Source organism: Trichechus manatus, unplaced genomic scaffold (genome assembly GCF_000243295.1).
Source record: "Trichechus manatus latirostris isolate Lorelei unplaced genomic scaffold, TriManLat1.0 scaffold00021, whole genome shotgun sequence".
NCBI lineage: Eukaryota > Metazoa > Chordata > Mammalia > Sirenia > Trichechidae > Trichechus > Trichechus manatus.
Genome location: NW_004443957.1, coordinates 14,503,601 through 14,517,409, shown reverse-complemented (window position 1 = coordinate 14,517,409; position 13,809 = coordinate 14,503,601).

Sequence of the window (13,809 nt, the reverse complement as noted above, 5' to 3'; positions counted from 1 at the left end):
CCTCATAGGGTTTCCTAGGCTGAAATCTTTATGGTGAGCAGATTGTCAGATTTTTTTTCCCATGGAGCTGCTAGGTCGATTAGAACCACCCATCTTTCAGTTAGCAGTTGAGCGCTTAAGCTTTGCACCACCAGGGCTCCTTTGATATTGTATTACAATGACTAATTAGGACTAGTTCTGCCATCAGCAATCTATGTTAGTTTTTATTCATTCGGTTTTCCAATTTATTCATTTATTCAATAGTTATTTATTGAGTCGTTATTATGAGCCATATATTACGTTAGGCCTGACTTTGCAAAAGTCGTATTATGTCTTCAATGTTCTCATTTCTAAAAAGGAAGCTTCAATCTGTGAAACCCCTTCTAGCAGGGCTTTCCTCTGGATAATACAATAACTCTCTCTTTGCCTCTCTTGGATAAAACAAGAAGGAAGATAACTTTCCTCAGGCAAAAAGCATTGTCTGCTTTAAGTGTTACTGCAGAAATTTGAAGTGGCAGATGGTCGACTGCCTTGGTGTTTCACAGACAGAAATGGTCAAGTTTGTAAATGAAAAAAAATTAAAGCATGAAATCAGCTGGCTCAATCTCATTTCCTAGATTTATTCAATATGGGGTTTCAATTGAATAATTCCAATTCAGGGAACCTGGAAACCATACCAGTGTCTCTCCACTAGTAGAAAGATGATGATCAAAGTCTGTGCAAAATTGGAAAAATTTTGTGCAGTGAGTGTAAGCCAGTAAAATGTTCCATTGCGCTAAGTGGGCCATGACTTTAGAGAGAATGAATGCCCCTTTGCCTTTAGTCATTTGTCCACAACTTCCATTCTGGTTGGCAAAGTCTTATACATTAAAGCTTCATTTGACTGTTTTGGAGCCTTGTGTGGATGGGTACCTACCTACATTAGCAGGTTTTCTCTAGGTTATGTTGCAGTAACAAACAACCTACAAATCTCCGTGGTTTAGAGCAATCAAAGCTTATTTCTTGCTCATACTACAGCTTGCCTGTGGGTTGGGGGTAGCTTTGTTTCTGCTCCAAATATCGTCTTTTAAGAATCCAGGTTGAAGAAGCAGCCACCATCTGAGATAACCGTTGTCATGTAAAATGGAAAAGAGATATGGCTGAACCATACAACAGCTTTTAAAGCTTTTGCTAGAATGTAGCACATGTCACTTCAGTTTGCATTCAATTGGCCAAAACAAGTCACGTGCAGTCTGAGGTCAGTGCGGCAGGGAATATACTGCTCTCACAGGGAGTTTCTGTAAATCGCCTGGTAATGGGCAGGGATGTATATCTTTGTTATTTTTATTTTATTGTACATCACAAATGAGACTGGCTGTTTCAACCAATCTTACATGTAAAATTCAGTGACAATGATCACATTCATCATGCTGTGCAACCGTAACCACTATCCCTTAAAAAAAAAAAACTATCACATCAAACAGAAACCCGTTATTACACAATAACTCCCCATTGTCTCCTCCCTATTCCCTATAACCACTGATAAACTTTTGTCTCTATGCTTTTTCTGTTTAGATATTTCATATAAGTGGGAATCATACAGTATTTGTCCTTTAGAAATGGACTTCATTTAACATAATGTCTTCAAGGTTCATGTATCAGAACTTCATTTCTCCTTATGGCTGAATAATATTCAATTGTATGTCTGTGCCACATTTGGTTTATCTACTCATCTGTTGATGGACATTTGGGTTGTTTCCATCTTTTGACTATAGTGAATGATGTTGCAATGAACGTTGGTGTTCAAGTATCTGAATCCCTGTTTTTAAGTCTTTTGGGTATATACCTAGGTGTGGAATTCCTGGGTCATATGGTAATTCTATGATTGACTTTCTGAGGAACTGCCGAACTATTTTCCACATCAGCTACACCATTTTACATTCCCCCCAGCAATGGATGAGAGTCTCAATTTCTTCACATACTTGCCAACACTTGTTATTTCTTTGTTTTTCTGATAATGGCCGTCCTAGTGAGTGTGAAGTGCTATTGCTGTTGTTGTTCTTGTTAGTTGCCGCAAGTCTATTCCAACTCACGCTGAGCCCATGTGTTATAAAGTGGAACTCCTCCATAGGGTTTCCTTGACTGTAATCTTAACAAAAGCAGATTCCCAGGACTTTTCTTTCATGGTGCTGATAGGTGGATTCAAACTGCCAACTTTTAGGTTAGCGATGGAGCGTAAACCGTTTACACTACCTAGAGACCTTGTGAAGTGGTCTAGGGGTATATATTTATCTCACAGAAAGGGAGAGTGAAACATTGAGAACAACAATACCATCTAACACACCATTCTTTCTTTGCAGGAAATTGTGTAAATGAATTGCTTTCTCTCCCGGTTCATTTTGCTTTATGATATCTGGGAAGGAACAGGGATATTTCTTGAGTTCATGAACTTAAAAGTTATGCTTCTGGGTCTGCTAGAGCACAGCTCTGGGTCATTTCTCAGCAGTGGAAATGGGTCTTGTTCCTTCTGCTTGGTCTTAGAAAACTATAGCAAAAAGAAAGACCATAGGGCTCTTCACCAAACAAACAAAACCCCATACTCGCTGAGAACAGTTTCTTTGTTGTCCCTGCTACCACATAAAGGAGAGAGAGCTGGCTAATATGCAATTTCTCCTTCATTCTGCGCCTTCCTGTGGAACTTCATCTATTGTAGCTCTGAACTTAGAGTATAAGAGTAGGCAATACCCTGTCATTGAACTCTAGAAATTAAGATTCAAGGAAACTGCCCAGAAATGTAAAATGTTCTCCTTATCCCCTTTTCCCCAAAACTCTAATTTCGCTGCTGCTTCTTAATTTAGGCCATTATTACTTTACACCTGGACTATTAAAATATTCTTGTAATTGGTTTATCTGCTTTTGTATTTATACCCTATAGTATAATATTACTCTGCTTTTTATAATACAGTATAATATTATACTGCTTTCCTATTTACACCCTATAGTACAATATATTCTCCACTTGAGTGATCTTTCCCAAGTATAAACCTAATCATGTCACCACCTATAAAAATCATTCTCCAGTGCCTACCTCTTTCAGCCACAATTTCATTACCTGAAAAATGGGTTAATAATATCTAGTTTGTAGGGATGGGTGTGGAGATAACATATGTAAAGTGTCAAACACAGTGTCTCAATAAGTGGCAGCTAATAATTATCATTATGATAAAATTCAGAGTCCTTTAGCAAGACCTACCAGGCCTTCCAGAGTCCCTGGGTGGTGCAAACAGTTAAGCACTCAGCTACTAACTGGAAGGTTAGTGGTTCGAGTCTTCCTAGTGGTACCTCAGAAGAAAGGCCTGGTGATCTACTTCCAAAAGATCACAGCCATTGAAAACCCTATGGAGCAGTTCTACTTTGGAACACTTGGGGATGTCATGAGTCAGAATTCAATCTATGGGAACTGGTTTGGTTTTTGTCACCAGGCTCATCTGATCTGGTCACCTACAACCCTTGCAGCTGTATTTGGTCACCCATCCCCATCCACCGTCCTTGCACCCTACTCTCTAGCTTTGCCAATCTCCAATCTACAGTCAGACATCCTGTCCTTCAGCTCCATGCTGATGCCCATGCACCCATCTCTGGAATGCTTTTCCTCATTCAGTCCTCTTGAGACCCCTGCTTGGAATGAAGATGCATTTCAGGCATCACTCACACCCTCATCTTGCTCCCAGCCCCTCCAAGAAAATGAACTGCTCCTTCCACTGGCACCCCTGGGTGGCACCACTTCTAACATTTTATTTTCCCCTTTTGTTCTCATGTTTATCTTTCCTGCTTGACTGTAAGTCCTCTGAGGGCAAAGACTCTGTCTTAATGATTTCACCATATGGACCGCTGTGCCTGGCATGCAGTAGGTGTTCAATAAGTGCTTTTTGAGTAAACAAATGTGACAGATGCAGTGGGGAGAAAAAAGAAGAGGTTGAATAAAAGATAGATGATAATCAAGTGAAGGCCACACTGAGATGCTAGGATATGAAGCTTGGAGAGAGAAAACAGAGTAGGTTTATATCCTGTACTGGGAGGAGGCTGACACGGTCTCGGGTAAAACTGACTTTAATCTATATCTTTACTAAAGTCCATATATACATATCCTTAAGGAGCACTGGTAACGCAAACAGCTAAGTGCTCAGCTGCTAACCCAAGGGCAGGCAGTTGGAACCCACCCAGCAGCTTCACGGGGGAAAGACCTGGCAATCTGCTCACCATAAAGGTTACAACCTAGAAAACCCTATGCGGCAGTTTGACTTTGTCACATGGGGTCACTATGATTTGAAATCGACTCGATGGCACCTAATGGCAACAACAGCAATGTATACGTCCTTAGGAAATAAATTCACCATGAAAAAAAATTGGAGTCAAAAGGACTTAGGATGGACTTTTTCTTGACATAATAAGTAGACCCTTTATATAGATGTGCTCCCGAGTATCCTAAATCCAGAGACGTCACGCTGCTCCTGGGGTCAGCCAGTTGCCTTAAGCTGAGTAGGTGTGTGAGGGTAAGATTAAACAAGTAATTCTATTTGCCTGCTGCACACACCATTGTTTAGCTAGAAAAATTAAATTCCTATTCAAGCCTCTCAGTGTGTTTAATAAATGCTTTAAGGGCACAGAACCATGTGTGAGGCAGGAAGGAGCAAAGTCATTCCCTAGGAGTGACATATTTATTAACCTCCCTGAACAATGCAAGCCTCGCACCTGGGATACAGGTCAGGAAATAGGCCGGCAGCAGCAGCAAGGGGAACCTAGCAAACCAGGGACTGAAACACCTTCCTGCAGCATAGCAGCCCTTGCATCTATGACAGAGGGTAGCTTAGAGGGTGTTATTGGTTGAAATGTGTCCCCAAAAAAGATACAGTCAAGTCTTAATCTCTCGTTCCTGTGAATGTGAAGTTGTGTGGAAATACGTACTGTCTTTGCAGATCTGATTAGTAAGCAAACAGGGGGTCATACTGGAGTAGGGTGGGTCCTACTCCAATCTCCCGGGTGTCTTTATAAGAAGAAAAGAGACACAGAGGCAGAGAGACACAGAGAGAAGTCGGCCATGTGAAGACGGAGGCAGAGATTGGAGTTCTGCATCTATAAACCAAGGAACACCGAGGGTTACCAGAAGCTGGAAGAAGCAAAGGAAGATTCTGCCCTGGAGCCTGCGGAGAGAGCATGGTCCTGCCCACTCTTGATTTTGTACTTCTAGCCCCCGGACTATGAGAGAATAAACTTCTGTTGTTTTCAGCCACCCAGTTTGTGGTACTTTGTTACGGCAGCACTAGGAAACTGCTGCAGGGGACAACACCCGACTTTTAGCAACAGGTAGACCTGGATTCAAATGCTAGTTCTGTTGCTTTGAAGCTTTGTTAACTTGAACTTGTTACTTGCTACTTTTTGCATCCCAGTTTCCTTAGCAGCTACCATGTATTGAGAACCTACTTCCTACTATGCAATGCAGTTTATCTGCTTTAATCTTATATCAACCTGAGAAAGGTAACCAAAAGGTTGGTGGTTAGAGTCCACCCAAAGGCATCTCGGAAGAAACGTTTGGCAATCTACTTCTAAAAAATCAACCATTGAAAACACTACGGAGCATGGTTTTACTCTGACACACATGGAGTCACCATGAGTCGGAATTGACTCAATGGCAACTGGCTTGGTTTAACAGATAAGGACACTGATACTCTGAGAAGTTTAGTTTGATAATGATGATTCTCATAATATTTTGGTATGTATCAGCTACTAAGTCTGAAGTAGCTATTATTATTATTTTCCTTTCAAGCCATGGGCCAGAAGATCCTATTTGAACCCTTAGAAAGGAAAGGAAGAGAATGGAAGTTCTAGATTAATCTTCCTGTTGCACCAGCAGAGAGAACTGCATCAACCAGCAGAGGGAGTGAAAGGCAGCACCTTAACCGCTCTGCCTCCCTTGTGTTGGGCAGATGGGTGCCCAGGCCCAGCCTCAGCACGGGTCTCTGGTGCTGACCCACTCCACCATCGCCTCAGGGGGAAGGAAATGAGTTAAGCCTGTCTTCAGACACATTGGTATTGATTCTTTAAGTTTCTTGCTGCTTGCTGACAGGAGATAGATGGCTCATAACGCAGCTGGGCACAGAACATTACGTCCCCGTCTCGGGGCCCCTAAATCATTTTGAAATTTTAAATTCTGTAATCAATATTTTATCATGAGCACAGGATGGTAATTGGCCCCATTCTCTCCAGGGGCATGTGCTCACATACTGGGGTCCAGTGGGTGTGAGTGGCCAGAGGGTTCAGCCCTGATCCATGGAGGACTCCAGGTGTGATCTCCCTGAGGGCAGTCACTTCTCACTTGCCAGACCAGAATGGGCCTCAGAAATCACAGGGAAAGAAAACCGAGGCTCAGGAGATGATGTGCTTGGTCCTTGGCTACCCAGCTCATTGCAAAACTGATACCAGCCCTTCCTGAGGGACTGAATTCCTGGGTGGAGAGCTGTGGGGACCATGGTCTCAGGGAACATCTAGGTCAATTGGCATAACAGTTTATAAAGAAAATTTTCTACATTCTACCTTGGTGAGTAGCATCTGGGGTCTTAAAAGCCTGTGAGCAGCCATCTAAGATACTCCATTGGTCTCACCCCTTCAGGAGCAAGGGAGAATGAAGAAAATAAGATACAGGGGAAAGATTAGTTCAAAGGACTGATAGACCACAACTACCACGGCCTCCACCAGACTGAGTCCAGTACAACTAGATGGTGCCCGGCTCCCACCACTGACTGCTCTGACAGGGATCACAATGGAGGGTCCTGGACAGAACTGGAGAAAAATGTAGAACAAAATTCTAACTCACAAAAAAAAAAAAAAAAAAAAAAAACCAAAACCAGACTTACTGGCCTGACAGACTGGAGAAACCCCAAGAGTGTGGTGCCTGGACGCCCTTTTAGCTCAGTAATGAAGTCACTCCTGAGGTTCACCCTTCAGCCAAAGGTTAGACAGCCCCATAAAACAAAATGAGACTAATGGGGCACGACAGCCCAGGGACAAGAGGAGAAGGCAGGAGGGGACAGGAAAGCCAGTAATAGTGAACCCAAGGTCGAGAAGGGAGAGTGTTGACATGTTGTGGGGTTGTTAACCAATGTCATAAAACAATATGTGTGCCGTTTAATGAGAAATATTCGTTCTGTAAACTGTCATCTAAAGTACAATAAAAAAAAAAAATTCACTTAGCAGAGTTCCTGGCACATTGTAGCTGCTCAACAAACATTTGTTCAGTGTTGAAACAATGTTGATTCTGACTCATGGTGACTCCTGGCTCCACTGGGTGATTCAAACCACCAACCTTTCAGGGTAAGTAGCTTGAGTGTGAACTGTTTGTACTACCGAGGGACCTAAATGCCAAAGTCTAGGCCAAATAACCCTTTATGCTTGTCAGTCAAAAACCAAACCAAAACAACAACAACAACAAACCCAGTTGCCGCCAAGTCGATTCCAACTCATTGCAACTTCATGTGTGTCAGAGTAGAACTGTGCTCCATAGGGTTTTCAATGGCTGATTTTTCAGAAGTAGATTGCCAGGCCTTTCTTTCAAAGAGCGTTGGGGTATACTTGAGCCTCCAACCTTTCAGTCAGCAGTTGAGTGTGTTAATCATTTGAAATTAAGCACTTACTACGTGCCAGTGATTCGAAACCACCAGTGGCTCCGCGGGAGAAAGATGTGGCAGTCTGCTTCCATAGAAATTTACAGTCTTGGAAACCCTATGGGGTCTCTATGAGTCGGAATCCACTTGATGGCAGTGGATGGGTTATGGGCCAGCCACTGTTCTAAGTTCTTAGGATGGAAAATATAAATCAGTACTCACCACCCCATGAAGTCAGTATTGTCATTACCTTCATTTTATAAATGGGGAAACTGAGGCACCAGGAGGCTAAGTGTTTTGCCCAAGGTCACACATCTGGTAAGTGATAAGGAACCTGCATTGAAACACAGGCAGTCTAATTCCAGTGCCCGTGCTCTTAACCACTGTGCTATGTTGGGTTTGTTTTTTCCAAATTGTATTTGGGCCCCTACCCAGTATGCACCTGTTTTATCCCATGGAAAGGACAACAAAAAGAAGAACAGGACTTCGGGTCTGTGGCCAGCCAGTGGCGCTGAAGGTATGCAACATGCTGTCGAATCCGAGACCTTCAATGATGGTGGGTAGAGAAAGATTCGGTAAGTAAGGGGCCAACCTGAGAGTGGTTAGAGAAAGCAGCAGCTGGATAGGAGGACAGGACCTTGGTTTTCCGAGACCTGTAGGAGGAGGTAGGTACCCAGTAAAGAAATCTTGATGGTGGCTGCCGTCGGCAGGCCTGTTTAAATGCTGCGGTGGAGACACTGGGAAAGAGAAAACAATCCCAACCCCTTGCACTGGCTCACCTGCCTTCCCTGTTGGATTGGCCCGCTCCTGCCTTTTTCTCCTTCCCGTCATCTGCCGCTCTCCCCATTCGCTGTTCTCCATAGTCCTGTCTTAGGACCTGCCTCTGCCCCAGTGGTTTCTTCCACCTGAACGCCAGTCCAAGTGGTTGTTCCATGCTGGCTCCTTCTTGTGATTCAGATCCCAGCATAAAATATCACCTCTTCAGAGAAGCCGTCCCTGCTCATCCGCCCAACCTCAACTGCCCGTTAGAACGTAAGCTCCTTGAGAGCAAGGACCTTCATCTTATGTCTAAAATTGTTATTCTTGTTGTTAGGTGTTGTCTAGTTCGACTCATAGCGACCCCATGTGTTACCGAGTAGAACTGCCCATAGGGTTCCCTAGGCTGAAATCGTTATGGAAGCAGATCGCCAGATGTTTCTCCTGCAGAGCTTCTGGGAGGGTTCAAACCACCAACCTTTTGGTTAGTAGCCCAGCACTTAACCGTTGCGCCACCAGGGTTTCTTCACATCAGGCGTATGATAGGTGATCAACAAATATTGAACACATATTAAACAAGGCCTCTCAGATACCAGGAGACTCAAGTAGGAAAGGACATGATAAAATTGCCCGTTCAGGGGGTCAGCATGTCCTGGCTCAGGGACCTCATGCCCCACCTATTAGGGAAGTTCATGCCACTTTGGGGCAGCTCTGATGGCTGTAAAGCTCTTCCTTATTTGGGCATGAAACCTGGCTCCTTGCAATTTTACTCATTAGTCCTGCTTCAAGTGCTGAGAAAAGCAGAAAGCACCTGAGGTGCAGGCAGCCCGTGGCTCTGGGCTGACTATGCGCTGCAGAAACCCAGGGAGCTGCAGTCGAGTCTGAGCTGCAGGGATCTGATGATACACCATGTAGCAGTTTTCGCTGCCAGAGTTAACTTGCTTTTCCAAGGACACATGCAGGGAATTCTGGGTCAATGTTCGTGCAATCCTCCTAGGGCAGTAGGAGGTTTTGCCCAGAGTGGGGAAGGAAAGCCAAAGATTTGGCTTTTTTCCCTTCAAAGGGCTCAATTACAAATGCAGAGGTACTGATGATGCTATCTCACACGTCCAGGTAGCTCTACACATTTCAAAGCCCTTTCAGGCATATTACCGGAGCCTTTCATCAATCTCATAAGACGTCTGGGACAGGTCTCACTGTCTGAAAGAAGAAATGACTTGCCTAAGACTTCTCTGCTAGCAAGAACTCAACATCTTTGTTCTTCAGAGAAGCTTTACTCATGTGCTCTGGATAACCTCAAGCTTATCTGTACTTCTGTAGAGCCATGAGTAGACCTGAGTGTGCATAACAATCACCTTGAAAGTTTGTTAAAACACAGATTCCCAGAATTTCTGATTCTGTAGGTCTGGGGTGGGGTCTGAGAATTTGCATGTCTAGCAAGCTCCCAGGTGATGCCAATGGGGGGGTAGCACTGGTACAGGTAACCCCAGGCCTGCTCAAGTGTCTGAGGCTGCCTGTTACACCAGTGCAATCTCTGATCCCCAGGTAAGTAGCAGGGAACTGCATAAAGCTTGTTGCATATAATGTCTCGTTTAATCTCACAATGACCCCATGAGCTAGGTTGATTTGTTCCATTTTATGGAAGGTTCAGAGAGGTTAAGTAACTTGCCCAAAGTCCTTCATTTAGTAAGTGGGTGAGTGTGAGTTTAGCTGGTCTTTAGGCAGGATATTTAACCATAATGCCACACTGCTTCCTGGAAGTGAGAGAGACTTCTGACAAGTAGGTCTCCCATCTACTCTGGAAGAAGGATCCTGTCAGGAGTGGATTATCCAATAAGCAAGGTGAGCTTACTTACTTGTGCTTACTTAGTTTCACGTGAAACCCATGTGAAATTGTTCACTACAGATTAGTAAGCACAAGTAAGCCCGTGCTTACCTTGCCTACTGGGTCATCCCCCCCCAACCCCGTCAGGGATTGTAACTTTGAAAAGAGACTTTGATTCTGTAGGGAGGTGCTATGGGGTTGGGAGAGAGAGAGATGCTAGCCATACCTGGAAGCAGAAAAAATGTGAACTTGTTTTCTACAGATGATCTGGTAAGCAAGGTAAGAACTGTGCTTACCTTGTCTATTAGATAATCTGCCTCTGAACTTCTCACCAGGTACTAAAATGAAAGCTGACGTTTCCTGAAGTTTTAGAAAGAGCCTAAACTTCTTTCCAGGAGTCACAGGCATCCTGGCCACTGGGTGCTCTCTATGCCACCATGGTCCATGAGGCACCAGATCACACCCATGGATCTCTTTAAACTGCTAAATTCCAAATGCCATTGTGTGGGGTAGAGCAATTCTTGGCAAAGTGGCTAAACAGGCTGTTGTGGGAACGTCACCGTCCAATCTTCCTTCTGCTCCTGCCCTGCCTTCCTCAGTAGCCTTTTGGAGCTTTCCTGCTTTTAGATCTTTGAACAGAATGAGAACTATTAAACTCTCAAAATTAAAATGTTAGCAACTTCATTAGTAACTCCTCCCACAGGTTTTCACATTTAAGAAATAATTAAGAGAGAAGGCAAAGATTAACCAACAGAGTTCATGTTTAAATGTTGAATTCCTGACAGCAGGGTCGATAGGCAGGAAGATGTTTTGGGACAGGGGGTTCTTTTCCTCTTCCTTCCCCATACTTTCCCTTCATAGCACCCAACACAATTGTTGTCTGTAATTACTTGTCAGATCGTCTGTTTAATGACTGTCTTCCCACTGTATTATAAACTCCATGGGGGAGTAGAGACTTCATCTGTTTTGCTCTTACTGTTGCCCAGAATCAAGACATGTAGCAGGTTTGAAGCTTAGTCACAACTCAGATGTGCAGAAATGTGACACTGTTTTTCCCTAGCTGTCACCAGTCCCCATTTTTGCTATCGTAGAGAGCATTAGCCTTGACAATTAAAGTTAGCTTAGTCAAATTCTGGCTTAATTCACAGTCTCTTTTCATTGCTCACTTAAAACTCAGTCCTTTTAAAATTCAGATTTCATATCAGAACCATCATCCCTTCTCAAATGTTCTTCCCTCGTCTCCTACCTGGGATGGCGTCTGTGCTCAGGAATAAGTTTATGTAATCATGCAGCAAGAGGTGGGAAGGTTCCCACCTGGTTTGGGTGCTGGCTTCCAGTCCTAGCTGGCCTCTGGTGTGGAGTAGTTGGTCCCATCAGTTTGGAAGCACCCCCTCTGTTCTCACTGCATTGGTTGCTAAGTGTCTGCAGGTGGAGTAATGTGTGGTCTGTCCTTAGTTCAGTCCATGCCACCCTGCCCTGATTCAGCTCTTGCCAACCCCAATGATCCTCTGAAATTTCTAGTTTGTGTGTGTGTGTGTCTGTGTGTGTGTGTGTTAAGAGATGATAGACTCCCTCCAGTGAGGATCCTCTGAGGAGAAAAAGCATGTTAAGGATTAGATTTTGTTCCCCAAAAAGATACGTTGAATTCCTAACCCCTTGTCCATGTGAATATGACTTTGTTTGGGAATAGATTCTTTGAAGGTAGATCAGTTAGGTTCACATGAGGTCATACTGGAACAGAGTGGATCCTAATCCAATGTAAGTAGTGTCCTTTTAAAAGAGGAAAAGATACAGTCAGGGAGTCAGAGGAAGAACACCACATGATGCTGATTGCTGCAAGCCAAGGAATGCGTGGAGCCACCAGAAGCTAGGAGACAGGCATGAAACAGATTCTCCCTCAGAGCTCTCAGAAGGAATCCACATTTGGACTACTAGCTTCCAGAACAGTGGAAGCTTTGTCTTCCTTTTTCTTTCCTTTCTCTCCTTCCTCCATTCCCTTCCCTTTCCCTCCCTTCCCCTTGCCTTCCCATCTTCTCATCTTCCCCCCTCCCCTTATCTCCCCCTCCCTTCCCCTCCTCTTCTCTTCTCCCCTCCCTTACCTTCCTCTCTTCTTCCCCTCCCCTCCCTTCCCTTCCCTTCCCTTCTCCTCCTTCCTCCCTTTCCCACTTCCCCTCCCTTCTCTTATCCCCTCCCTTCCCTTCCCCTCCATTCTCCTCCCCCTTCTCTTCCCTCTCCCCCTCCCCTTCCTTCCCTCCCTTTTATCGCTTCTTCCTGTCCCCAGGTATTTTCATCAGGTTTTTGGTTTCTTTTCCATGTAGCTAGTCAGGGGTGATAAGACTCCAAGGTCTGGATTCTGGCTTGGGAGAACCGAGAGTCTCTACTTAGCTGTGCCTGAGCTCTGCTGTAGGGGACTGGACACGGATCCCATTGGACCATTATTCCTTACATGCCTAGCTCCCTCAGGAATGTCCTGGATAAGGAGCGACTGTCAGGTGGGAATTTAGACTACCATGTGTCAAGTACCGATGACCAAAGGTGATCAAGACACTGGGCCCAACCCTCAAAGAGGTCTGTCCCTGTCCAGTGATGAAGAGGGACAAGAGGAGATTACAGCGCCATGTGGTAGGTGCTATACTGGGGATACGTGCCAGGTGCTGCTGGGGCACATTGAGGGGACTTCATCCTGCCTGACCTGAGCAGGCTGCCCGAGGAAGTGAAGCCTAAGCTAACAAGATAATAGCATTGACAGAACCAGGGGAGTGAGGAGGTACAATCTGATGAGGATGTTTTTAGACAAGCTGAATGCAACTGACAGTGGGTTTTTAAGTAGAAACAGAGGAAGACAGTTCAGAATCAGGAAGAAGAATCAGGAATAGGTAGGGATGTGGGCATCATGTCCTTGAGGGCCAGAGCTAGAGCTGTAAATGTGAATGAGGCCAGGGAAAGGAGAGGAGAGAGGAGGCAGAGGGCCAAAGATCAAATCTGAGCATGCCCAATATTAGAGGCAGAAGCAGGAAGAGGAGCCAGAGAAGGAGGTAGAGAACTAGCAGATACGACCTGGCTGTAGTATCAAAACAACACCAGGCCCTGGTCCCTCTTGCATCTAGCTACAGGGTATGCAGCCTTCACTTCCTTTGTGCTATTGTTATTGTAGATGATGCTAATTGTAGCTACAGATGCACCTCAGAAGAAAGGCCTGGCAATCTACTTCCAAAAAATCGGCCCTTGAAAACCCTATGGAGCACAGTTCTACTCTGACACACTTGGAGTTGCCATGAGTAGGAGTTGACGGTAAATTGTTTTACCAACTTTTAAAGGATTACCTCGTGGCAGGCACTATGTTAAGCGCTGACATCCATTATCTTTTGGAATTCTTAAAACAATTCTGTGAGGTAGGCATTGGGAAACAGGTTCAGAGAGGTTAAGTAACTTTCTCAAGGCCCCTGTGTCACAACCTTGCTTGCTGAAAGTAAAGAGGACTCTAAGCACTTACCGATGAAGATCAAAGACTTCAGCCTTGAGTACAGATTACACCTCAACATAAAGAAAACAAAAATCCTCACAACTGGACCAATAAGCAACATCATGATAAATGGAGAAAAGATTGAAGTT